Here is a 23,942-nt window from a genome sequence, read left to right on the forward strand (position 1 = left end):
AGCAGATGCAGGAGACGATTGGATTTGATTATTTGTGTATTCATTCATTCAGTTATCCAACAGCTATGTATTGAGGGACCATTGTGTGTCAGGCCCCGCTCTGGCTCCTGGGACCTGAAGTGAACAGGACAGAGATGGCCCCTGCCTTCAAGGAACTCACATTCTAGAGCAGTGTTGTCCAATAGAAATGTCATGTGAGCACACATGTGACTTTAATTTTCTTATAGCCACATTTTTTAAGGTGTAATGAACTTGATATATTTTACTTGGGCTATTATATGCAAAACATAATCATTTCAGTACTAAAGTCATCTCAGTATTGAAAATTATTGATGAGATATTTTACATCCTTATCGTACTAGGTCTTCTAAACCCGGTGTGTATTTTACACATACAGCACACGTGAGTTTAGACGGGCGACATTTCAGGCGCTCAGTAGCCGCATGACCTTGGCTACCATGTTGGACAGCACAGCTCTCAAGTGTGCGTACGTGGGGGGGTGGTCAACTAGATTGGATCGAAAAGACCTTGAAGCCTTTGGGGTGGGGGGACCAAACTGTGTCCATCTCTGCACCCTCGTATCTAGCATCTAGCACAGAGGGGGCATTTTATCAACCTCAGGTGAATGAATGCAGGGCGGACGCAAAGACCACAGGTTCAGCGGACAAGGTTTCAAAGCCTGTAACATTAAGCAAGTTATTTAACCTCTCTGCCTCTTGTTCTTATTTGGAAAATGGGAATTATAAAAGTTGCTCATTACCAGGTTTGGTGAGGTTCAAGTGAGTAAACAGGCGTAAAGCACTCAGAACAGCACTCACCGTGTAGAATGTTCTCAACAACGGTTAGCTCTCACCACCTGTCTCACCATCACCCTGTTTCACTCTACAGGTTTCATGCACAGTTATCTGCACCTCGTGCCTCTGCTCAAGCTTATCCCTCCCCCTAGGGTGGCCGTAACAAAGTGCCACAAACCAAGTGACTTAAAACAACAGAAATTGTTTCTGTCACTTTATTCTTCTGGAGGCTGGAAGTCCAAGATCATCTTCAGGGCCATGCTCTCTCTCTCTCTCTGGAGGCTCTAGAGGGGAATGTGCTGCGTGCCTTTTTCAGTCCTTGGCACTCCCTGGCTTGCAGATGCATCCCTCTAATCTCTGCCCTATCATCCTATGGCTTTCTTCTCTCTATATGTGTCTGTCTCTGTGTCTCTTCTCATAAGGACAACAGTCATATTGGATTAAGTGCAGCCTTACACTAGTATGACTTCATCTTCATTTACATCTTGATGACATGTGCAAAGACCCTATTTCCAAATAGGGTCACATTCACAGATATCAAGGGTTAGGACTTCAACATATCTTCAGGTGGAGGAGACACAACGCAACCTACAACCCAGGGTTATTGTGAGGTTGAGACATTCTGGTGCACATAAACGCCCTGGCATCTCACAAACGCACCTCCTCTAGGCTACACTGACCTCCTCTGCCAGCACCATGGCCACCGGTGTTCACCACTGAGACTCAGACTCAGAGAAATGAACAGCTGCAGGGCCTGCAACTTGAACTAAAAATGCACAGGAGTTAACTACCCACCCCCGCCCCCCGCCGCCCCAGCCCAGCGTGGACTTTGGCCATTGGGGGACCATAAATGGGAGAGAACCAGAAGAAATATTTCCTCTCCATCCCCTGCACAGGATACTACAGGGACAGAGTTCCATAAGTCCTCTCTGAGGATGCCCAACACATGGAGCAATTAGCCAGCTTGCTTCTGTTACTCTCTCTTCACACACTCACCTCTTCCTCACACCTGCTTCCCTGGGGCTGCACTTCTCTGTAGTATCAGCACATAATTCCTCAGACTTGGACTTGCTCTTACAGAGAACCTGCACTAAGATAATGGATGGCAGTTCCACTGCCTTTAATAGATTCAGCCCAAATGCTGTCACCTCCTCTAAGGAAGCTCCGATGTGCCCCCCACTTTTACCCCAGTTCCCACATGCACCCACAGCACCCTGAGCACTCACATCTATCATAGCACTGACCGTATCGTATTACAGTTACTTGCTTCCTTGCCTGTCTCCCCACCCAGACTGTGACTCCCTCCATGGACCACAGTCTACTCATCACTGTGTCCCCAGCACTCAGCACCCACATATTTGATAACTGAATTTTTCTGATTTAAGTAGTTAGCATCTGCTGACATGATGTCATTGGGGACGGGGGTGTCTATAAAATCTCTCCATGCACTTCTACCCTGCCCCTGAGAAAATGCCTCTTCTATCTGCTCACTAATGCTAAAATGCCTTTTCCAGGTGTCAGAAATCACAATGAGAGCTAAGACGTAAAATTCAAGTATCTCTGAGAGAGAAAATTTAAGTCCTTAAATTCTCACTAAAATGTAAATGACTGATAGGGTGGTTCTTTTCTGATAGAGGCAACAGAGATGACCAGCCTAAGGCATTTTATTCCATAAAGAGCCAACACCACGCATACAACAAAGACCTTTGGGATAGTCTGAAGGGGTGAGGGGGTAATTTAACTCCCTCAAGTTAGCTCTGCCAATCTGCTTTGGTGCCCCAAACTCCTACTCCCCCATGGAGGGAGTCCGTGAGGCAATAAAGGAAACTAGCCCAGAAGCCAGTTCTTTCATTGGCACTTCTGCCTGCTAGCTGTGGGATCTTGGGCAAAGCCCTTACACTGTCAATTCCTTTAAATAGAAAATTAAGATGATGAAGATGATGATTCAGCCTCTGGTTTTTTACAGAGCTATTGGAAAAATTAAGTAAGTAACACATGGGAACCTGCTTCCCAATATGTGAAGCAATTTACATATGTGAGGAACTTATTATTTTTAAATTTGTAATGAAGACCTTGACAGAAGGACCTTCCTCCGCAGAAACATAAAGCTCTCAGGGGAAAGTCAAGAGGCAAAAATTCAGTTCTCTGTGTGACTCTCAGCCACCCACACCTGTCGGTGTCATCCTGCCTCTAGGGCTCAGGGACCAGGAGTCTGTTGGCCTCTTAGGCTCAGGGGAGCTACCATCATCCCAGGCGCACCCTCACCCACACGCCCATCCTCTCTGAGCCCCCAGAGGAGGATCTGGTCTCCAGGCCTTTCTCCTGGAGTCACTGGGCTCTTCACTAAGGACTAAAACTCTTGAGTTGGAATGTATGAAGCACCCAGGTCTAATCTCAGGTTTAACCCGAGGGGGTATTAGCTAGATATGTTTTTTTCCTTTTGGTGGAAAGTTTAAGTGAAGAAACATGAGAAATGAAAAGGACTACAAAGTGAAATCAGAAAAACAAATAACAAAAGAAACACTGCAGTGTCTCCTCCCAGGGATGTTTCTCTTCTCTCTAGGAAATACCCCAAAATATAGACTTTTCCTTTCTAATTCTGGATTCATCCTCACACATTATCATTCCTGCCAAGTTTGGTTAGTCGGGATAGTTACAAAGGTCTGCCTAGATTTGAGGGGAGAGAAAGCTGACCCTCCTCCATCCCAATGGAGATGTGTCACCTTATAAAAATGTCCCATCAAAAAGCAGCATGTAGGATGCGACATACATTGCTGTGGCCATCTCTGGAAAATTCTATCTGCCGCACTAGATTTTTAATGAAAGAGGAAAAGCTTTCATTAAAAACTAATAAATCAGGCTGAAAAATAAAATGGAAAGCAGTGAATTATTATAGGCATTCATATTGCAAGAAAACATCATGCTTACCAAAGCATCCCCTTAGAATATATTTTGACGACAATGGTACTAATAATGCTTCTCAGCCGGTAGAGGGTCTCCACATCACGATCTCCTTTGATCCAGCAACGCTGTCAAGCAGGGACAGCCGCTTCCCAGCGAGGGAGGCTGAGGTTCCCAGCAGCAGGTGCCTTGCCCTGGGTCACACACTCATCAGTGACAGTGTCAGGGTTTGAACCCAGGGCTTCTGATTTGAATTGTGATGTCCTTTCCACATCTGACCAGCAGCCAGATTGAGTGATATTTAGCTCCCACTTCAGAGAGCTCAAAAGTCCATAAGAAATTTTCAGCCTAGTAATCAGCTTCTAGACGTGGCTTTGCCACAGTTTGAATCTGAGCAAATCACTTTCCTCTCTGAAACAGTCTCTGCATCTGTAAATGCAGAGGATTGCACTGGAGGAGTTTAAACTCTTTCTTTAGAAAAAAATTTTTATAGGCAACCACACCGTTTCCCCAAGTGAAACTTTATGAGGATTCCCCATTCTATGCAACACCTATTCAAACCCACCAGAGCTAAATATGCAGCCACCCCATGATCCACCCATGAGTATACACTCCACAGAAATGCATTCATTTGTCCACCACAAGACTTGTGCAAGAATGTTCATGGCAGCTATGTTCATAAAATTAAAATGTGGAAATAACCCCAATGTACATCAACAATGGAAAAGATCAATAAATCACAGAGTAGTCATACAACAGAATTCCACAGTGATGAAAAAGGACAGGCTACAGCTACCTGCAAAAACACGGATGAATCTCTCAGATATAACTTTGAACAACAGAAGCCCGACACAAGAGTATAAACTTTGTAATTCCATTTATATGAAGTCCAAAAACAGGCAAGATCAGAATGGTGGTCACCTCTGGCGGGGATACTGACTGGGAGGGGACAGCAGAGAGCCTGCCCAGGGTTCAGAAAATGTTCCTTATTTTGATCTGGGTAGTGGCTACATGTATGTATACATCTATAAAAACTTACCAAGCTTTATTGTTGAGATTCCTGTGCTTTGTGTCATGTAAGTTGTACCTCAAAAGAAAAAAAAAAAAAAAGGTAAATAGTAGAATTCCTGTGGCTGAAGTAAACAAGAGGGTTTTGAAGATTCATTTGTTAAGCTTTCACCCCACTACCTCCATCCTTTGGGGGGCCCTAAGGGACCACCATACTAGACCATCTGAGGAAAGAGCAGATCCAATAGATTCACTTTGGGAATTCAGCTTCAGTCGCTTTACCTCAACATCATCTTACAGGTGACAGCTGCTTCAAACACCCAACTCCCCATTCCATGGTTATCTTGTCTTACCCTTGTTCTCATCACCTTCTTCCCCACCCTACGATGCCCAAGGCCCACATGCTTCCCCCAGGACCAAAGCCCCCTACTCATCCTCCCTAAGCATCACCACCTCCTTCCAACTTCCCAAGAAGGCCCATGCAAGCTTACCTCCTGGTGGTGAGCACAAGCTCCGGGTCCATCCACTGAAGTTCCAGTCCTGACTCCTCTACTTATAGCTGGATGTGCTGCTTCTTTGTGTACTGAAGTTGTTAACTGTACAGACCTCATTAAATTGTAAGGAGAATGAATGAAGATAGTACATGGAGAGAACTTAGCACAGTGTCTAACCCATCCTGGGTGCTCAGTAAGTGTTAGTTACTGTTCTGATCATTGCTGTATGTTCTTCGGCTCTGTCATTGCTTGTTCATGACTAGAGAACATATAGCTTTAAAAACTTAAAATAATCTCGTAAAATATTTACCACATGCTTTGTTGCACTTCATCCTTATAGCCTAGGCTCCTTTTGAGCAGACTGAAGGTTGCTTCCAAAGTCACAGAACTGATCAATCAATGATGGAGTCAAGACTCAAACCCAAGCCCTCCTGACCCCAAAGCCCATCACAGTCTGAGCTCTTGGCTTAGTGAACCATGTAACAGAGTTGACAGAGAAGGTACCCAATCCTAAAAGAGTGAATATATACTGGGGTCACTGGTGTAATAGAATCAAACAAATCCAGGTTCTAATCCTGGGCTGTGTAGTTTACCAGCTGTATGAACTTGCTCTAATTGTTTAATTTCCCCCAGCCTCAATTAACTCATCTGTAAATTGAGACACAGTAGCAGAATGCATTAAATGAGCTTCCTAACTGTAGCCAAAAGGAAAGTTAACCCCGGGGATTTCCAGCATCATGGGATACTGAGAAGGAGTGATTTGGGGAAGGGACCCTATACTTCAACCATGTTCACCCAGGTCATAACAGAACCCCTTATCCAGGGACAACCCCTCCTAAGATTAGGGAGTTTTTAAAGATCAAATGATGCTGAAGTACAAAATGTTAACTTTGTCTGTGGTTCTGGTCTCTCTTCCTCTGTTGTCAGTTTTTAAAAAACAGTTGCTAAAAACTAACCTCCCCTCTCAGCCTATCTTCCTCTTCTCATTTCCAAGACAGAGCCTATAATAGAACTCAAGGTAGTTTTAGTTTTCAAATAGCCCATCTTTCTAATTCTCTGTTCCTTATCAGCCACAATATTACTTTCTCTCCCTACCTCATCCTACTCTAAAGGGACAGCTATGCCTTAACATGAGAGGAATCTGGGTGACATCCTAGACCCCATGATTTTAGGACTTTCAGGTTGCTGTGAGAAGCAGGTGGCTGGAACAGTGACTCAGAGTCAGAAGGGAAGGATTTGGTAATAAACATGGGTTTAAAAGGTCTGACATTCATACACACTCACTTCATAACCTTTCACCACCCCCAAGAGGTAAGTGGGGCAGTCATGCTCTCCGGGTCACTTCTACACGAATTACTCAGGCTGCAACTTCTTCCGTTGACAGCTCCCTCTTCTTTCCCCTGTGGCAGTGCCTTTGGTGGCAAATGGATCAAGACTGCACCTCTCCAGGCCTGAAAGAACATCACTATGTGAAATGGGCATATTCAAGCAGCTGGGGGGAGTCCAGTCTACCTGGAAAGGCAATTTGGCCATCAGAATTGACTCTTTAAAAGGCTGATACCCAATAACCCCAGTTACACCCAGTTTATTATGGAGCCTCAGCTTGCCAGGGTTACAAACACAGATTTATCACCAACGGTGTGCTCTCAAACCCTCTTTAACAATGCTTAACATCATCTTGGTCCAGTTCTATAATATTTATTTCCAGTTATTATAGGTTATTCAGTCCCATTTTATTTCTATAGAACACTGTAGAATTGGATGTTTTTGCAGAGGGAGGATCCCAGAGAGTTATAGATCAGATGTCAGTGAGAAGTAACCCCCCAAAGGATCTAGAAACCTGGGAAGAGAAAGCAGAAAGGTTAGAAAGGGAGGCTAAGCAGTGACAAGAATTTCCAGAAGGAGTTCAATTAATGCCGTCATCCTGAGTGAGGAGCAGTCCTGGGCTGGCCTCCCTCTCAGGAGAGCAGAAGGAAGGCAGGCAAAGGTTGGGAACACACTCCCTGACCTGGGGTGTAAGTCCCAGATATGCCATTTGGACATGTTAATTTCCATTGGCCTCAGTTTCCTCATCCATTAAATGAGAGATGATAATAACATGCACCACATTTGGGATGCTGGTGGGGATTAAAAGAGGTATCACGACTGCAGTGCCTGGTACACTGAGGGACTTCAACAAATGGTAGCCACCATCACTAACTGCAACCTGAAATTTCTGAATAATTAATCATGATTGTGAGTGCTTGAAAGATTCTGTGTATTGCAATTTACACAGAGAGAGTGCTTTGTTGTTTAAAAGCACATCTCTGCAAAACAAACTGAAATGTGTCACCATCTATCGCCTATCAAATTGGCAAATAATACTGCCCAATGCTGGTGAGAAGGTGGGGAAATAGACACAGCTTTGCTGTTGATGGGAATATAACTGGGAAGAGCTATTTGATAATATGCATCACGTCCCTTAAATGTGTCCACACTGGGACCAAGCAGGATGGGGAAGAAGACACGTGGTGGAGAAGAGTTGAGCAGAGGTGGGAGCAGGATGTCTGGTGGAGGTGAAATGCAGAATCTAGGATGGATCCGTGGAATTTATAGATCTTCTTTAGAGTCCCAGACATTACAGGGAGGAGATATAAAACGTGTGGTCAAGCAAATCACCTCTCACGAGATTGTTGTTTGGGTGTTAGAGAGAATGCTAAACCTTTAAGACAGGAGACACACAAAAAATATATCTCCAGATGCCAACTGCATGTCCCCACCTGGAGGTCCCACAGGCATTTTTGCCTCGGCACACCTATGTTGGACCGATGGACTGACCACACTCCCCACCCAAAACTAGCGTTCCACTCTAAACAAACAACTTAAAAGATAGCACGACTCACTGGCTGTTCAAGCCCCAACCTGAACGATCACCCTTGATTTCCACTTTCCCTTCACCAGCACCGCCCCCAGAACCACCCCAAATGCCCATGCCTAATCATTCAACAGGTCCTGTTTCTTCTGCTTCCAAAATATACCCTGAATCCAGTGACTTCTCTCAGCCTCCACTGCTCCTGTCTGATCTAGACCACCATTATTTTCCACCCAAACAAGCCTTGTTGATTACCTTACTTCTACTCTTAACCCCTCCAAATCATTCTCCAGGTAACAGCCTGGATGCTCTTTTGAAAATATAAACCAGATTGAGTCACTGGATCGACCAGATGAAAACGCGTCACTTTCATGTTGTCAACCTCTTCATCTCTGTCTGCTGTCCATCTTCTCCTCACCCACCACCCTGCAGACACACACCCCAGACACACACCCCTTCCCTCTGTTTCTCAAACATCGCACGCTCATGGCCTCTCCCCCTGTGCTCCTCCCTTGGCCTGCAAGGCTCCGTCGGCAGCTCTTCTCAACCTTCAGGTCTCTCCTTAAAGAGGTCCTCCCTTGCTAGACTGGCCGAAAGAGTCCCTCTAGTCACTATCACAATACCTGGTTCAATTTTGTTCGCAGCGCCTGCCTGCAGCCGGAATTCTTTTATTTGTTGCCTTGTGCATTGTTTACGTCCCCCGCCACCTCACACCACTGGAATGTGGGCTCCATGAGGGCAGAAGCACGCTTACCTCATTTGTTGTTTGCCCTCAGCATCCAGTGCATGGGAAGTGCTCAGTAATTAGTGGGAAGCAAATCCGTGAATGACTATCTGGGTCACACAAGGCTGCGGTGCCTCCCACTCCAGGGTCCTCTGGTCATTTATGAGTTTGATGGTGGTGGTGGGAGAAAGGGACAGAGAAGCGAGAGAAGAACAGGCCACTGGTTCTGATGGAGGGACAAGGATGAGTGCTTCTTGTTTAACCAAGGGGAAAACCACAGGAGAGTCAGGGTTTGGTCCAGGCTTGCAGAGCAAGTTGACAGCAGGAGGAGAAGCTAACGTTTCTGGATTCTTGGCACCTGTCTGTCCAGTTGATTCCTCCAGAAGTGTCTTGTCACTCTCTCTCTGGGGCTATTTCACAATGGTGTACAATGGAGGAGAATTAACTCCATCCCGAAGGAAATTCTCTTGGGACATCTGATCATGAGGTATGTAGGAAGTTGGTTAATAAATAGGCATTCAAATGATGAAATGCTGAAACACCACTGGCCGGTACGCAGCACAGCAGAGATCCCTTAGCTTAGTATTCAAGACACACCATTCTTCAGCTTCTTTCCAGATCTGCGATCTCTTTTGATCTCAATTTCCCCATCAATGGGAAATAAAATGAGACGCAAACAATCAGCAAAGTCCCTTCCAGCCCTGATATTTTAGAATGCTTCTCTTGGACATGAGTTCCTTCCTGGTGCCAAACTGATCTACTTACTGTCCTTTCTGTCCCCTATCTATACATAAACCTAAAAATATTCACTTTTGTTTATACTGGCCCTCTGTTAATAACGTTGTCATGTCCTCTCTGCTCTTTGAAACACTGCGTAGCCTTCAATGATCAATGGAATTTCTACCCCCACTCTTCTTCCTTATTTGGCCCAGCTGAAAATATTTTCCTTTTATAAACTCTTGGGCAGTTATTGTCTAACCCAGGAGTTGGTAAACTACAGCCTGTGGGCCAAATCCAGGCCATGGACCAAATCTGTTGTGGTTTTTTTGTAAATAAAATTTTATTGGAACACAGCCATTCAATTCATTTGCGCATTGCCTATGGCTGCTTTTGCTACACTGAAGACAGGTTTGAGGAGTTGTAACAGAAACAGTATGTCCCACAAAGCCTAAATGTTTACTGTCTGGCCTTTTACAAAAATAAAGTCTTCCAACTCTTGGCTAATCCGTACTTCTCAAACTTGAGTACACAAAGATCCGGGCTGGGATCCGCGCACATAAGACATCCAAAGTCACTGGTCAACACAGGGTATAGTCTTGGAGCATCGATTTTGCTAGAAGACTGGGGAGAAAAAAATGGTTAATAGAATGTAAATGTGGACATTAAAGCAAACATATTTATATTTAGAAGTGGATTCCAGCATTTGCATGAAATAGTATGTTAAAATCCCAGTGTGACCAAAGATCCAAGCTTGGGAAGGGCTGCTTCACGTTGTTGCTGCTCCTCCACTATTACAAATATTTTGGTATAAAGTTTTGGGAAATACCCATCCATGCCATTTAATTTGAGGTGAATGTACGTATCTTACAGGGTTTTGTATCCTCACCACTTCTGACACAATGCTTGACTATAAGAACTCCAGAAGGTCTGGAGTTATTTATCAAGATAAATCCTAAAAGGTCCTCACCTGTCAGGATGGTTAAGGGGGTCCCACCTGATGGCAGAGGAATGGACCAGAGGACTTGACCAGCAGAGGTCTCCTTCACTGTAGGGGGTGGGGGGAAGGGGCTTATTAGTGCTTTGACTGCCTCTATGGCAACAAAAAGTCTAATAACATTCTGCTACCTTAACAATGTTTGCAACAATACCATCACCAATTCAAACCATTAATTAGTTCCTTCCTGAGCTAAAGGCAGAACTTGTCTTATAAGTGAGCAAGTGATGATCTAGCTGTTTTTTGTTTATATTTGCCTTTTCTTTTCCTATTTATTTATTTTGGAGGAGAAGAAGGGAGAGGAGATACTAGAAAGTTTACTCCAACCCTGGCTGCCGAGACCACCACTGTTACCGTTCCCACCAACCATTCCCTCACCCCAAAGCATCTCTCCCTGACTTCTGCAGTCGGAATAATCCCTATTGCATAAAATGGTGACCACTCAGTTTGTTGTTGAATGCTGCTGCTTATCTTTGTTTTGTTTTTTTAAAGGGGGATGTCCCCAGGAAAGGGTAACACATAAAGTTACTAACCTCTTAGTAAGAATTGGGAGGTGGTTTTGGCATTGGGTGAGGGGGTAGAAAGGCAGCACCAGACTCCCAGTCAGGGTGGGAAGATCTGAGGCCAACCCCAATTCTGCTATTGACCTGCTGGGCCAACTACTTGGCATTTCTGCACCTTCAGTTTTCTTTCTTGTAATGTGAAAGTCGAGAGCAGGGTAATTCCAAAAAGTGTTTCCAGTTGTAAGATCCTACAGTTCAAGGCAGCATAATTAATGGAAAGATTAAGGTCATGACCACATGGATAGGCCTTGAAAACCTAAACTAAACTGGAAAAGGTTAGTTGCAGAATGACACATACTGTATGATAAACTCTAACTTTTTAATTTAATTTTCGAAATTGGTAACACAGTCCATCCACATTGTTCAAAAAAATCTTTAAGGAATATATGCAAATATCTTCCTTCCCTCCTTCCACCCCTCTTTCCTCCCACATACAAAATTGTCTTTAGTTTTTACATGTAAACTTTCATTTTCTTTATGCACATACAAAAAGCAATCGATAACTAGGCTCATTTTCCCCTTTGCTGCACAAAAGGTAGCATACTATACACATTCTTCTGCACTTTTGTTTTCACTTAATATGTATTGGAGAAATTTCCATATTAGCATAGAGAGTGTCTTCATTCTTTCTTAGAACTACAGAGGATTCCATTACAGGGATGCCCCATAATTTATTCAACCAGTCCCCTGTTGATGGATATGTGGATTTTTTTCTAGTCTTCTTACTACAAGCAATGCTGCAATGAATAACCTTAAACACAAGTGCTTTTGAACAAGTACAAATATACCTAAAGGCAAATTCCCAGAAATGGAATTTCCTTTGTGATTTTCTGCATTTGCTTTTATGAGAGAGACTGTCAAATTGCCATCTATAGAGATTATACCAATTCACTCATACATGATCAAATTTTGATTGCCCCTTTCCCCACAACCTTTTCTACACACTGTGTTACCAAATCTTGAGTACCTGTATTGACAAATTTGACAGGTTTAAAAAATATCTCAATGTGATTTTAATTTGTATTGCTCTTTTGATGAATGAGATAGTGAACCTCTTCTTACAGTTAATAGCCATTTGTATTTCTTTCTGTGTAAACGAATCCTTTTAGCCCTCTTTCATATAGGTTAAATCTTAAAACACACCATGCTATACACCGTTTATGGCCATGGACATACATAATGAAGGACTGAGGTGACATCCACTAACGTCAATTGAGAGGTTGCCTCTAGACAGGAAGGCAGGGGAATAAGATGGGGAGGGACACAAAGGGACTTCCGCTGAGTGCATGACATTGTATTTCTTTTAAAAGAAGATCTGACCCTGTGCCTCCGAGTCCACGCCCGCGGGCATCTCCACTCCATCGCCCAGCCACCCACTGCGGTCTTGCCGCACACCGTGGCCCTGTTGCACTCCAGCCGTGCCCTGTTGGGAGTCGCCGCCGCCTTCCACCCAGGCCTCACTGCTGCAGCTTCTGCCAGAGCCAGCTCCTAGTGGGGTCATGTGGGGATGGGACCCCCAGATCCCACCCTGGGAGTCACAGAAGCCTATAAGAGAGACACCAACAGCAAAAAGATGAGTCTGGGAGTTGGTGCCTAACTGGATGATAATGGAAAGCCTTACATGCCCCCTAGTGTCCGGAAGGCAGAGGTCCAGATTGCTGCAAGAAATTTGAACAAAGAATCCCTGCCCATGAGGGGACTGACTGAATTTCGTAAGGCATCTGCAGAACTACCCCTGGGTGAGAACAACGTAGTGTCAAAAAGTGGCCGGTATGTCACGGTGCAGACCATGTCTGGAACCGAGACCTTAAGGACGGGAGCCAATTTTCTGCAAAGATTTTTTTAAGTTTAGCCAAGATATCTTTCTGCCCAAACCGTCCTGGGGAAATCATACGCCCATCTTCAGGGACAGCGGCATGCAGTTACAGAATTATCAATACTATGATCCCAAGACGTGCAGCTTAGACTTCACAGGCACTATTGAGGACATTTCAAAAACACCAACTCAAGTGTTATTCTCCTGCACGCCTGTGCCCACGATCCCACAGGAGTGAACCCTTGTCCTTAACAGTGGAAGGAGATGGTGACAGTGGTGGAGAAAAGCAGTCTCTTTGCATTCTTTGACATGGCCTACCAAGGCTCTGCCAGTGGCGATGGTAGCAAGGATGCTTGGGCTGTGGACCACTTCATCATGCCAAGAGCATCGGCTTATATGGTGAGCATGCGGGAACGTTCACTGCGGTCTGCAAAGATGCTGGTGAAGCCGAAAGGCTAGAGTCACAGTTGAAGGTCCTGATCTGTCCCACGTATTCCAACCCTCCTCTCTGTGGGGCCCGGGTTGCCTCCACCATTCTGACCAGCCCAGATTTGTGTAAACAATGGTTGCAAGAAGTAAAGGCCATGGCCAACCGCTTCATGTAGCATGCAGACTCAACGGGTCTCCAACCTCAAGAAGGAGGGCTCCTCCCACAACTGGCAGCACATCTTGACCAGACTGGCATGTTTTGTTTTGTTTTGTTTTTCTTTCACTCTTTATTGGCGTAGAATAGCTTTATCCTGTTGTGCCAGTTTCCACTGTACAACAAAGTGGATCAGCTGTATTTATACATATATCTCCATATCCTCTCCCTTTTGAGCCTCCCTCCCACCCTCCCTATCCCACCCCTCTAGGTCATCACCAATCATTGAGCTCATCTCCCAGTGCTATGCAGTGGCTTCCCATTAGCTATCTATTTTACATTTGGTAGCATATATATGTCAATACTACTCTTTCATTTTGTCCCAGCTTCCCCTTCCCCCACTCCCCACGTCCTCAAGTCTGTTCTCTACATGTGCGTATTTATTCTTCCTCTCCCACTGAGTTCATCAGTACCATTTTTTTAGATTCCATATATATGTGTTAGCATACGGTATTTGTTTTTCTCTTTCTGACCCACCTCGCTCTCTATGACAGACTATAGGTCTATCCACCTCATTACATATAGCTCCATTTCATTGCTTTTTATAGCTAAGTAATATTCCATTGTATATATGTGCCACATCTTCTTTATCCATTCCTCTGTTGATGGGCATTTAGGTTGCTTCCATGTCCTGGCTATTGTAAATAGTGCTGCAATGAACATTACTGTATGTGTTTCTTTTTGGATTATAGTTTTCTCTGGGTATACGCCCAGGAGTGGGATTACTGGATCATATGGTAGTTCCATTTATAGTTTTTTAAGGAAGCTCCAAACTGTTTTCCATAGTGGCTGTACCAACTTACATCCCCACCAACAGAGCAGGAGAGTTCCCTTTTCTCCACACCCTCTCCAACATTTATTGTTTCTAGATTTTTTGATGATGGCCATTCTGACCAGTGTGAGGTGATACCTCATCATGGCTTTGATGTGCATTTCTCTAAAGATCAGTGATGTTGAGCATCTTTTCATATGTTTGTTGGCCATCTGTATGTCTTCTCTGGAGAAATATCTGTTTAAATCTTCTGCTCATTTTGGGATGGGGTTGTTTGTTTTTTTGATATTGAGCTGCATGAGCTGCTTATATATTTTGGAGACTAATCTTTTGTCAGTTGCTTTCATTGGCAAATATTTTCTCCCACTTTGAGAGTTGTCTTTTGGTCGCATGTTTTGTTTTAGAGGCTTAAAGCCTGAACAGGTGGAGCGGCTAACCAAGGAGTTCTCCACCTACACGACAAAGGATGGCCACACCTCTGCGGCAGGTGTCACCTCAGGCAACGTGGGCTACCTTGCTCATGCCATTCACCAGGTCACCAAGTAATTCCCCTGGTCAGAGGGAACAGAAACAACCTTCCTGTCCTCAGCCTCTGCTGTTGTGAGATTCACACGGAAGAAGAGAGAGGGTGGATGGTGGTGAGCGGATCATTTTTTTTCAACCACAGTACTTTAAAACTCAGTGATCGAATGTGTTTCTCGGAAAAGAATGAGCAGTGAAATAAGGTGGAGGCACCTGTGGCTAGTGTCGGGAATTTTGTGGCTGTAAACCAAACTCTCCCTCATCCTTTTATCTCTAGTTTTTCCAACAGAGGTTACATGTACAAGAAAGACACATGCCCCCCAAAAAATCTGTCAGTCACACCACTGCAATATTTCAGAAGCTTTAACTGAAGTACCTCTTGGTGTTGCAGGTTCCTCTGTAGGACCAGCATGAAAATAGCACCTATTAGAGGCTTTACGAAAATACCTAGTTCTAACATTAACAGCCTCATATTTGTCCCCCCCCGTGATTGAGCAATCTTATCAATAAACCACATGACAGAAATCATGTCTTACAGTAAGGCTGCTACCACTGCAGCAAAGAAAATAAAAGATGCAATTTCCTGTCTTATTTAAGTACTTGCAGGCATTTTAATGTTCCTCTTTTCTCCCTAATCACTGCTGTTCTTTTCCTAAGGCACAAAGATCTATAACTAGCCTAGATTTTCATCCTATTCTACTCCTTTATTGACCATCAGTCCCGTCCCATAGGATTTACTTATCTGAAGAACGAAGAACATTATTTACTGCTCATCCCATATCCTCACTTTTCTCAGCAAAGAATAGTGGAGAGTAGGTAACTGCACTTTATTTCAGCATCCTCTTCAGTGATTATTTAATGTATCTCCTGTAGGGATATTGCCTCTGCTCAGGTGGACCTCACAGCTTTGTTCAGTGTGGTTGTGCAGTCAATCATTTCATATCATGAGTCTGGCAATGCAGGGTAACACCAGGAAAGAGGATATTCTGGGCTTTGGTTTTAACCTTTGTGTGCTGCCAGCTGGGCTCAGGCTTCACCCTTTGGAAGGATAACCACCATTTGCTCTAAATCATGTAGACTTGTTGCAGCCTGGTTTCTCTGTTACAATAAGGTTACTGTAGACCCCCCCCCCCAAAAAAAAAAGAAGATATGAAGCAAGCATGGTAAAAAGAAAATAGAAGAGGAAGAAAGAAAGGAAAGAAGAAAGAAAGGGAGAGAAGGAAGGAGGGAGGAAGGGAGGGAAGGAAGGGAAAGAGAAAACAAACTTTAAAATCAGTGAACCTGAACTTGAATCTCAGCCACAGCACACATGCTCTGTGGCCTTTGACATCTCTCCTAGTCTCTCTCTTTCTCGACTTCAGTATCTGCAGGGATAGATAATGCCTACCTCGCAGAGTTAGAGTTAGTGTGGTGACTGAGGATAATGCATGTAAAGCCATGATTAGCATGTAGCTGTGCCACAGCTGGGCCTCATATTGTAATTCTTAACATTAACTTGGTTATTATGATTCAAATATATATAATACCTCAAGCCAAAGAAAGTTCCAGTAGTTTTTCTTGGCCCCACTACCTCTCTTTCCTTTGGGTTTCCCAAGGAGTCTTCCTGATGACACCATAGCAATGGTTTCAACCCCTCTAAGGCCTTTTCCGAGTGTCCTGCCCAGAGCTGCCTCTGTTGGAATGATCTGTGTGACTAGGATGTGGTCAGGGGCAGAAGAGGGAGTTTCCTCTGTGTCACAATTCTGTTCCCAAGAGCTGTGACCTCTATTAACACCCAATGAGACTCTGGCTTCCCAGCAAGATATGTGTTGGGCTTAGTCAAGGGTTGCTACCTTCTCTGGGAGCAAACTGTGGGCAAGAATCTCCCCGCCATCCCTCTTCAGGATGACATGCGGGAGAATTACAACCATGCCTTACCTGAAACCTATAACCACTGTGGCCTCAGAGGTGGCCATTCCTCCCTCTGGCCTTAGTTTGCATTATATCAACAGGCAGCAAACTACGCACACACTCCCCGAGGCAGTGCTACTTCAGCCTCTTACTGCCTCATGCCCCCAAATGGAACCAGGAAATATATTCCTTTGTTGTAAACTCCTTTTATCAGAACAGGGAAGATTAGAGCGGTGAACTTTTGTTGGGGGCAAATTATGCTCAGAGACTGAGACTGTCTTGCCAATATTTTAACACAGATTCATTGCAGGAATTATAATAATTTCACAAGTTAAGAGCACACGGGATAATGTCTCTTAATAAGAATAAAGAAGTAACATACTCCAAATCGATAATAGATTAATCACACTATTGTTCCAGACAAGAGGAGATGAAAGGAATAAACTCCCAACTTAATTAAGGTGTGCCTTTCTATATGAGTCGGTTCCTGGGAGAGTCAGCTTAACCAACCGAGAGCCTGACATCCAGCTACCAGCAAAATGAAAGTACCCTGTTGCTGGAGCACGTTGCTAGGGAACCAAGATGCCAGTGTTGACAAGCAAGATGATCTCCTGCAAGAGGCACTGCACTGCTTTCCCCACTGCCCTTACCCTGCTACCTGCACAGTACCTAATGCCCCAAGGTCTTCAGAGAGCTGTTTAGGTCAGCAAAGGCTCACCTTGCCCAGACCAAAACTCTCAGATTGTCCTCACAAACTCTGGGTATTTATAGTCTAAAGGTCCCCTTGCCATAGATGCTTCTTCATATTATTGCTAAACCCCCAGTGGCACCCCTGGGCAGCTGAGCTACTGAGGGCTTATCGGCAACCACAGATGTCAATAGATGTCATCCTGATGCAGCTTCTTCGTATCAAAACAACTTTACTTACAAAGAAAACTTCATTCTTAGATCAAAACAACTTCACTCTTAAAAACAACTTCATTTTGTCATAAGCAAGTGAATTTGATATATCAAACCACTGCCCAACAACTTTGCACACTCCTTCTTACACCTTTGGATTATTTCCTGAGTTGAATTGGTTTCTATTCTTTTCCATTATTTTGATCTTAAAACATCAGAAAACTAGAAAGAAGAGAAAAGAGTAGAGGAAGGAGGGAGAAACGAGGATGGCAAAGAGACAGAAAGAAAGAAAAAGAAAAAGACTAGAAATAGACAGTATTTTAGCAACATAACTTACTGGACTCTGTGGAGAGGAAGATCCAGAAATGACATAAAGGTCTGTGTCAGACACCACCAGGTCCCTGATTAGTGGCTGAACCTGCTACAGGAGTCAATGACAGCATGCAGAGCCAATGCCACGAGCTGGGTGAGCCAAAGTCGTGCCTGCTCTGATAACATCTGGAAGCTTCACCAAGCCAGCAAAGAAAACATTCTTCAATTATTGGTAGAAATGAACCAATAACAACCCACCAGTCAACTAATTAAAATCACGGGGAAAGGTATTACAGTTATTCATGGCAGGTGAAGATTACTTTTCCTTGGCTGAGCAGATCAGAATCAGAAAGGAAACTGTAAGACACACAAAGTTTAATTTTCTGGCATTTGTAAGTATTTCTTTCTTTTAGCAACCTGGATTCCATGAAGCCAAGAACCTCTTTCTGTCACATCCCGCGCAGGCCTGCCAACACATTTACTGCCAATACCTCACCTCTCTTCCCTTTATCCAAAATTCCCTTTCACTGGCCCCACTTCCCATAGCTCTTTGCTGAGAGACAATTACCTGCTCTGAGAAGCCAGTCCTTCCAAAGTGATAATGGATGCAGGGATAGACAGAATAACCCTCCAAAGATATTCATGACTTAATCCCCCGAATCTTTCAGTCTTTCAAAGGGATTTCATGAGTGGGATTAAGGTTAAGGACCTTCAGATGGGAGGATTATCCAGGTGCAACTAATCTAATTACTTGGGTCCTTAAAGGTGGAGAAACTTTCTGTGCTGGATCAGAGAGATGAAAGGGAAGCAGAAGAAAAGTTGCTGACTTTGAAGATGGAGGAAGTGGACAAAAGTCAAGGAATGTGAGTGGCCTCTACAAGCTGGGAACGGTCCTCAGTGACAGCCAGCAAGGAAAAAGCATCTCAGTCCTACAACCACAAAGAATTTAATTTTGCAAACAACCCAAATATGCAAGGAAACACATCCTTCCCTAGAACATCCAGCAATGAATACAGCCCTGCTGACACCTTGATTTTACCCTGCTGAGACTCATGTCAAAGTCTGACCTACAGAACTGTAAGGTAATAAATTGGTGTTGTTTAAACCACTATATTTGTGGAAGGTTGTTATTTTCTAGCACTAGAAAATTAATACAGATGCTAATATGAGACTCAGTCAGCAGGGCTTTCAGTTAGTTTGCTTTCTGAAGCAGTTATTAGGGTACCAGCTGAGAAAAAAATCTGGCACATATTTTGGAACAGGCAGATTGTTTTACAATTTGTGGCCAGGTGTGTCATCCATTTTGTTCATTCACCTGCTCCACAAATATTTATGGAATTTCAATTATGTACCACATACATAGTTTGCTACACACATGGCTCCTTCTAGATCATGTCTACTACACAAGCGGATCCAGTCAGCAAATGTCAACAAATGTTCATTGAGCATCTACTGTGTATTAATTACGAGGGCAACTCAATCAAGATTTACTGAAAGGGTCTTTTAGTTGCCTGGGAAGGCTGGGAAGCCTAAGATTCCAAGTTGTGTAAAGGAATATTGGAATAGACAGCATCTGAGCCTGTCTACACAAGAGCTAGGAGATATTACTGCCACCCTTTTACATATGCAAAAACTGAGGCTCAGAGAGATAAATGGACAAATCAAACTGCCTGTAAGTGATGGAGCTGGAATTTTTTAAAAAAATTTAATTACAGTAAAACACAAATAACATAAAATTTGCTATCTTTTACCATTTTTAAGTATACAGTTCAGTAGTATTAAGCATGTGCACATTGTTGTGCAGCCAGTCTCCAGAATTCTTTTCGTCTTGCAAAACTGATTTCCATGCCCATTAAACAACTTCCCATTCCCACCTCTTCCTAGCCCTTGGCAACTACCATTCTACTTTCTGTCTCTCTGAATCTATTTTAAGTACCTCACGTAAGTGGAACTTTACAGTATTTATCTTTTTGTGTCTGGCTTACTGAACTTAGCATAGTATCAAGAGTCATCCACATTGTAACATGTGTCAGAATTTCCTTCCTTTTTCAAATCTAAATAATATTCCATTGTATTTATATACCACATTTTGTTTATCCACTCATCCATTAATGGACACTTGGGTTGCTTCCATTTCATGGCTATTGTGAATAATGTTTCTATGAACATATAAATATCTCTTCGAGACCCCATTTTCACTTCTTTTGGATATATACCAATGGAACTGGAATTTGAACACAGTTCTCTCTGATGTTTATTCTCTCCTAGGGTGCTACACAGCCTGGGGTGAAGTTATGGCTTTTGGTGCTGTAGCTAACCAGATACAGGAAATTGTTTGCTCACAGTCCATTCTACACAGAGCTAGTTTTATTCCATGATTTTCCCAGTGATTACAATATAACCAGATATTCTGTACTAAGAATAAAACTCAAACTCCTTGGCCCTATATGATCTGGCTGCCTATGTGTCTAACCTCATTTCCAACCACTTGCTATACTTTACTCATGTTGGCTCTGTTTCTACTCTTCAAACACAGAACTATTCCTACCTCAGGGCCTTGGCATTCGCTGTTCATTCTGCCTAGGACTTTGTATAACTGGCTCCTTCTTATCATTCATGTCTCAGCTCAAATGTGACCTCTTCAAAGAGACCTTCCCCCACCACACTTTATAAAGTAGCACCTCCTATCACCATCTAGCACATTGTTCTTTATTTTCTTCATAACTATCTAAAATTTATTTTGTTGTTGTTGTTTTCTAGTTTATTATCTATCTCCCTCACAAGAATGTATTTTCCACACAGAGATCTTATCTGTCTTATTCCTCCAGTATCCCCAGAGCACAGAACCATACCTGGCACATAATAGATGCCTATCAAATATTTGTTGAATAAAGGAATGTATGAATTTCACTGCAGTATTGTTTATCATATCCAAAAAATTTGGAAACAGTGTGACTTGAATCAAACTGATCTTATAATTTATTACCTAGTACAGGTCACTTAGAGACTGAAAGAGGTTACTGTTAATAATTATACACCAGATCTATAGGCAAAACCAGGACTGCATGACCACTCTACCTTAATCATTTATTCCAGTCCCCTCAATTTGCAGATGAGGACCCAGAGAAGGAAAGTAACTTGATGAAGGTTGCACAGCAAGTTAGGGGGAGAGGTGGAAAAAGCCTCAACTGCTGCCACTCAGCCTGGGGCCCTTGATTCTTCACTGCTTGGTTGCTCTGAGGCTCAGCAAAACACACCCTCAGTCTGCCACTCTGCCCTCACATGACTCTGGGAGAAAAGAGTGCTCATTTTTCTGTCCCAAGAAGCATGTGGTTTGGAGCTCTTCTCTTTCTCTTATTTTTTGTTCCCCCTTTTTGTGGTCATATACTGGGCTGCCTGGAGGGGAAGCACTTAGGTATCGTGGGGGTTCACTGCTGTTCCATTACATAAGTGAAAGCCCTACCAAGGGGAGAATGAAATGCAAAGCAGGGCCATCTGACCAGCTCCTTCGCTGCTCCCAGGACTGCCTGGGTCACCCCAGGGCTTGGTTCTTGGAAATGCTCATTCAGTACATTCCTTGTCCATCAGCTATTTCTTGAGCATCTTCTAGGTTCCAGGCACTGTGCTGTACACATGGTATATAAGAATGGATGAGAAAGGCATGATCACTGCTCTCATGGAGAGTCCATTATGGAAAAGGGTGTGTTGGATAGTAAACATATAGACAGATAAATTAATTACAGACGTGATCATTTCTCAAAAGGAAACAGGGCACTCTGATGAACAGTACGGACAGCCGACACCTAATGAAGTCAGCCTTGTCTACACCACATTGCGAGGTAAATATCATCACGATCTTCATCTTACAGAACCAGAAGCACAGGCAGTTTGGGTGATTGCCTAAGGTCACACAACTAGTAAGTGTTAGAGCTGAACTTGAACCCCAGGGTCTTACTTCAGAGCCTGAGTCCTTAGCCATGAGCTGTCTTGGGCAGGAGAGGCTCAGAGCAGAGTACATGCTTTCAAGAGTTCAGGGAAGGGCTTTCTGAGGAAGCGGCACATAAGCTGAGATGAACCACAGAAAGAACTGGCAGAAGAATGTTCTAGGTGGAAAAAGGAGCACATGGACAAAGGTGGGAAAGAGGCTGGTGTGTTCTATAATCTGTCGGAAGGCCTGGGAGATTGGGGCGGAGGTTGGGTTTTATTCAAGGTGCCCTTCACAAAGTGTTTTTGCAGACAGGTATTTTCTCATTTGGTTAAACAGCCTGGTCAGGCCAGTGGAGCAAGTGTTATCACTCCTGTTTTATAGAACACTGTACATCATTTCTGGGAACTTGGGGTCAGAGGCGAGACTGGCCCCAAGACTTTTTGAACTTGTGTCAAGTGCTCTTTCTACTCAACCTCCCTGCTGAGGCCCCAGCTGCCCCTTCACTGCCCCTACGGTCACTTAACTATAATGAACCCCTGTCTCCCCAGCACCACCTCCTCCTCCTCTCACCTCAGAATTTACCTCTTTGGCTGCCTTAACACCTTAATTTCTAGGGGAATCTGATAAACAAATCTGTTCTCATCTGCTAGTGGAGAATAAAGCCCTGTAGAAACCTAGAGTGAACTTGGTTTTCTATCCCTATGAAAACCTAACACAGCCTTCCTTTCTTCTAGTCATAAGATCAGCTTCCAGCTATTAGCATTCCTTCTCTGCCAAGGCGGCCACCATTATTTGATTCACGGCCTGTTCCCAGAGGAGGCCGGCAGAGTTGAGCCTTGGGCCTTTGGTTAACAGGTAGCAGTTGACAGATGCCAATGATCCAAGCAGTGTTCAGATCAGCTAATATTCCTGCCTGTGAATGTGATCACATCCACCCTCAGAAACCAGCCCCGGAGTTGGGGCAGCAGGGCTGTGGGCTCCTCACTGTGGCAACATGCCCTCCGAGTCCCAGACACGGCCTTCTTCTCCACCTCAGCCTGTCCTGCCTCCTACCTTGACCTTGGGGCCCGGACTCACCAGACACGTCTCTCCACGTGCTCTGCGTGCATACCACGAGCGTTCACACCTGCGTGCCACTCACTCTGCTGTAACACCCTCCCACCTTCTTCACCGGCTCCCCCCTTGACACCTGCCCGAATACAACGCAGACACCGCTTCACCGACAGCGCCTCGCTGAGTCTTACGCTCCAGTCCTTACGCTGAGTCCCTCCTCCCCTCCTCCGTGCTTCCAATCTTAATGAGTAGCATTCTTTGAGTGCCTGTGATACACCACCCACTCTGTTAAGCTCTTTACACAGATCATCACAATATGAGAGCATTTCAAACAGGCAGATTCTCTCATCCTTCTATTTTACCACTGAAGAAACTGAATCATAGTAATGCACCCATGGCTGAGCAGAAAGCGCTGCAGGTAGTTGGGTCACAACCCAGACAGTCTGAGTTCCAGATCTGGATCATCAGCACCTGCTGTGTTCACCATCACAACTAACATTTATTGGGCACTTACAGTATACCTCCCATAGCTCTAAGACATCGATATACACCTTCTCATTGAATTTTCATAAGTCCTATAAAATATAGTCACTACAAGGTAGGTGTTATTATGTTCATTTTGAAGGTGAGAAAATTGAGGCCTGGAGTGTTTTAATTATTTAGCTAAACCACACACGGAGCAGAACGCACAGAATTCACTGCTATGCACTGAAATCGCCCAGAGTAGCCAAGGCTGCTAGTGGTCTACCCAACACCACTTCTCCTCCTCTTTCATAATATCAAAGACTGTATTGTCAGAGATAACAATGTGTCCAATTTAAGAAAAAAAAAAAAGATAAACAAACAAAACCTCTCCCAGCCACCTCTGCAGATCGGGTAGCTGAGGAAACGAAAGTCAGTACCTTGGCGTGGGGCTTCCCGGAAATCAATTCAAAGAGGGTATGCTCTGCTCTCATATACCCATTTGCATTTGGCCCTTCCTCCTTCTTCCTGTTTGAGACATGAAGACTGGATCTCCAACAGCCATCTTTTGACCATGAAGCAATCCTATGGGGGG

General features: G+C 44.0%; 1 pseudogene; it reads left to right on the plus strand.

Annotated features, from left to right (window-relative positions):
• Positions 1-12,373: 12,373 nt before the first annotated feature.
• Positions 12,374-14,826, plus strand: LOC130861008 (aspartate aminotransferase, mitochondrial-like; annotated as a pseudogene).
• Positions 14,827-23,942: the final 9,116 nt, after the last annotated feature.

The sequence above is a fragment of the Hippopotamus amphibius genome, chromosome 1, assembly GCF_030028045.1.
Source record: "Hippopotamus amphibius kiboko isolate mHipAmp2 chromosome 1, mHipAmp2.hap2, whole genome shotgun sequence".
Lineage (NCBI taxonomy): Eukaryota > Metazoa > Chordata > Mammalia > Artiodactyla > Hippopotamidae > Hippopotamus > Hippopotamus amphibius.